Consider the following 5,000-nt stretch of genomic DNA (forward strand, 5'->3'; position numbering starts at 1 on the left):
TTCCTGGAAGAAAAGGAAAAACTTACTCTTCAAATACTCAGATATATAATTTATTGCCAGCATATAATATTCAATTGCGTAAAACCGAATCGTTCATTTGGCGTTCCATGTCAAAAAAAAAAAATCAGCTAATCCTATTAATTGAATGGCATTAACACCACTAGAAGGGTCATAATTCCCATGAATGTTCATCAGTTTTGCTAGATCAAGACTGAGAATTCGAGAAATTTAATCGGACACCAAAACAACGTCAGGGGAGTTTGTTTAACACTAAATGCCTAACTTCTGTAACCTTCCGTCCGTTGGTTTCGAAACCTGTCGTTTTTCGTTATGGGTTCTTTAAGGGATTCTGTCCCCTTGCTGATGAGAGAGAGAGAGAGAGAGAGAGAGAGAGAGAGAGAGAGAAGCATTAGAATGGTGACCACACGCCCTCTTGTAAGGAACTGAGAAAGCTTTGCAATCCCTCTCTTTCCCACCTACCAAATTCAATTTTCCCGGCGCAACTGACTTGAACGATCGTTAAGTACAATCGAGTTAATGACAAACGGAGAGAGAGAGAGAGAGAGAGAGAGAGAGAGAGAGAGAGAGAGAGAGAAACATGTGTTCCCTCCTATACCTCCTAATTGTATTTCTGGGGCTTTTTCTCTTCAGCTTAAAAGCTGCTCTGGAAAGGCGTCTCCCAACGGTGTGAGGAGGAATATGGGACCTTTGGAACTGGAAGTGATGTTGTTCGTAAGGCTGTTAATTCTATGATATATCTCTGAGATTTCGACCTTAGTTGCTGCTACTACGAAGATGTTAATGAATTTGTTGTCCAATATCTGGTCCTTGTTGATTTACGAAGAGTCCGGAGGTCCACATGAGGCATGCTAATGGTTTAGTCGTCTTATATGTAAAGGATCGCCATAGGGTAAGGAACCTGTTGCTGGCATAAGGCCGTCTGGATCATTTATATTTCTTTATAGAAATGGCTTGTATTGGTGTCAGTGAGATAAATAATTCTATACCTTCCATCACTGTTATTAAATCCCTTCCAGTGAAGTTCATCTTCAAAGAGGAAATGAGATTTACTTTAAAGTATCTAAGCGATTATTTTCATGTTCAATTTCGGCTGAGAACTGAAGAAACCATCTTCCACCTTTGTTTGATTGTACAAATTAGACAACTCTATCATAGATAAAATAGTGAAGAGTTTTAACATTATCCTTTAATTTGGTGTACATGTCAAGTTCATTCTTATGCATTTCCTGTGAGTTTTAACATTATCCTTTAAGTTTTTGTACTAGTCTAATTCCTTTTTTACGTATTTCATATTGCTAGTACTGTTCATTCCGTTATTTTTGTTTATTGGTGTTTTAGGTATGTTGTTAGCGTTGTTATTATTGATACTATTCACAATTGTGAATTCAGTTGTTTTATAAATTGGTTGACATAATCAGTGTTTTTCTCTTCTGTAAGTAATTGGGTCATTGGGCAATTACTCTCTTTCTTTTGACTTGTTGGGGTGTTGAGTGGTTGGGTAATCTAGACGAATGCTGTTTCTGTTTGTAATGGCCTTATTGTACATACATATATTATCATTCTTTTCCACTTTGCTTTTGTGAGAGCTTTCTTGCTCACTAGTTTTTTACGTTTTGTATTACTTTGTGCTCCGAAGATGTGTTAAATACACGAAAGCACTTGGCACTCTGTCTTTTTTTTTCCCCTGTGGCTTTTGCTGGCAAACAAAATCACGTGCTTACTTTTGTGATTTCAGAGTATATATATATATATATATATATATATATATATATATCTATATATATCTATATATATATCTATATATATATATATATATATATATATATATTATATATATATATATCTATATAGATATATATATATATATATATATATAATATATTATATATATATTATATATATATGTATCATATATATATATATATATATATATATATACATTTCTCGTATATTATGGAATATTAAACCATCATTAATATTACAAGGTTCCGAAAGGCAGGTAATGGTACTTGTAATACCTACGATCACTGACTACAGAGAGCCAACTTATATAGAAAATTGAAAAAAAACAGTAGGTTGCATTCTGAATGTGAAAATAGCAGTTCTTACGACTATTTCCCCATTATTATTTTCTTTCTTCCAGTGCTAATGTGCTATGCTGGAAATTGCATTTGCATACCCCTTCAATTTCACTGCAACACAATGATTTTAATTTACAAATTTAAGCCGGAATGAGGAACTCTACATCTCCGATGTGAATAAGTATACGAGCTAAATGTTTTTGGATGAAATATGATAAAAAAACGTGGAATATGCTGCTGTCTTCTACACCGATAATTTTGCTAAAAGCTTTTTTTTTTCATGAAATATCTTTTGTTCATTCTCTCTTGCATCCAATACAAGAAAAAGTCAAACTCTGCAATAAGGGGAAAACACAATCATTGCAAATATTACAATAAAAATATTTCTACTCTAATTTAATTAAAACTTGGTTAGTATCTGTTGTGTAATCAGAATATAGGATACAATTAGGTGCTCTGTAGCTGTAATCCTCTGTATATTGCAACTTATCCTGCAAATGGAATCGAAATTAGTAAAAAACACCAGGTTTTGGGGTTCAATTAACTTCTGTATAGTATATTGCAATCTGCTATTTTACGCTGTACGAGGGAGGATACGCAGGATAATAATAATAATAATAATAATAATAATAATAATAATAATAATAATAAATAATAATAATAATAACTGATCATAAATCAGCCGCGTTGGAATAGAAAAATGCTCCTTAGTCAACATACAAAAAGGCAAAGTAACGAGAACTGAAGGGATAAAGCTACCAGATGTGAGCAACATCAAACACATAGATGAGACAGGATACAAATACCTGGGAATAATGGAAGGAGGGGATATAAAACACCAAGAGATGAAGGACACGATCAGGAAAGAATATATGCAGAGACTCAAGGCGATACTCCAGTCAAAACTCAACGCCGGAAATATGATAAAAGACATAAACACATGGGCAGTGCCGGTAATCAGATACAGCGCAGGAATAGTGGAATGGACGAAGGCAGAACTCCGCAGCATAGATCAGAAAACCAGGAAACATATGACAATACACAAAGCACTAAACCCAAGAGCAAATACGGACAGACTATACATAACACGAAAGGAAGGAGGGAGAGGACTACTAAGTATAGAGGACTACGTCAACATCTAGAACAGAGCACTGGGGCAATATCTGAAAACCAGTGAAGACGAGTGGCTAAAGAGTGCATGGGAAGAAGGACTAATAAAAGTAGACGAAGACCCAGAAATATACAGAGACAGGAGAATGACAGACAGAACAGAGGACTGGCACAACAAGCCAATGCACGGACAATACATGAGACAGACTAAAGAACTAGCTAGCGATGACACAGGGCAATGGTTACAAAGGGGAGAGCTAAAGAAGGAAACTGAAGGAATGATAACAGCGGCACAAGATCAGGCCCTAAGAACCAGATATGTTCAAAGAACGATAGACGGAAATAACATCTCTCCCATATGTAGGAAGTGCAATACGAAAAATGAAACCATAAACCACATAGCAAGCGAATGCCCGGCACTTGCACAGAACCAGTACAAAAAGAGGCATGATTCAGTGGCAAAAGCCCTCCACTGAAGCCTGTGCAAGAAACATCAGCTACCTTGCAGTAATAAGTGGTACGAGCACCAACCTTAGGGAGTGATAGAAAACGATCAGGCAAAGATCCTCTGGGACTATGGTATCTGAACGGATAGGGTGATACGTGCAAATAGACCAGACGTGACGTTGATTGACAAAGTCAAGAAGAAAGTATCACTCATTGATGTCGCAACACCATGGGACACCAGAGTTGAAGAGAAAGAGAGGGAAAAAATGGATAAGTATCAAGATCTGAAAATAGAAATAAGAGGGATATGGGATATGCCAGTGGAAATCGTACCCATAATCATAGGAGCACTAGGCACGATCCCAAGATCCCTGAAAAGGAATCTAGAAAAGCTAGACGCTGAAGTAGCTCCAGGACTCATGCAGAAGAGTGTGATCCTAGAAACGGCGCACATAGTAAGAAAAGTGATGGACTCCTAAGGAGGCAGGATGCAACCCGGAACCCCACACTATAAATAACACCCAGTCGAATTGGAGGACTATGATAGAGTAAAAAAAAAAAAATAATAAAAATAATAATAATAATAATAATAACAATAATACTTAGGATGTGGCCCTCTTGCGCACGTTTCATTAATTTATTTGATATGGAAGTCTCTTATTTTTCTGATCCCTTTTCTTTTTCTGGTGGGGAAAGGCCTCTTAATTAATAATACGAGCAATGTATTTTAATAATTACTGGGTCCTTCACGTTTTCATAGAATTTCTATGTATTGATTTCCGTTCATCGTTAAACCTACCAATTTGCATATCATTAATATCGTTTCCAGAAGTCTGAAGGTTTCCTGTTGCCAGGGTTTGGGAACACGAAGGAAATCCATCAGATATTGAAAGGGAGATGTTTACATCGTCCATTTACTTTCACAGGGTTGCATTAATAAACCTTTTATGCTCAAAACTTTCAATTCTCTCTCTCCTCTCTCTCTCTCCTCCTCTTCTTCCTCTCTCTCTCTCTCTCTCTCTCTCTCTCTCTCTCTCTCTCTCCATGTAAACGGAAACTCGTTGGTACAGGGAATTACTCACTGAGGAAATAAAGTCCTCCGATAGATCTCGCTTTTGTTCGTAGATTTGAATCTCCTTTCTCGTGAATTTGGATTTAACATCCATTTGGATGATTTAGGTACTTTCTCTTCCCTTTCTCTTTTACTTTCTCTCGAAATTCGTCAGCTTTTGAAGAAAAGGAAAGAGAGCTTTCGATTGTGCGTAGAAGCTGTAGGAAAATCAAAATAAGAATTTTGAATAAAGACTATTCATACTATATCTTGTCATTATTTAATTTATG

The sequence above is a fragment of the Macrobrachium nipponense genome, chromosome 34, assembly GCF_015104395.2.
Source record: "Macrobrachium nipponense isolate FS-2020 chromosome 34, ASM1510439v2, whole genome shotgun sequence".
Classification (NCBI taxonomy): domain Eukaryota; kingdom Metazoa; phylum Arthropoda; class Malacostraca; order Decapoda; family Palaemonidae; genus Macrobrachium; species Macrobrachium nipponense.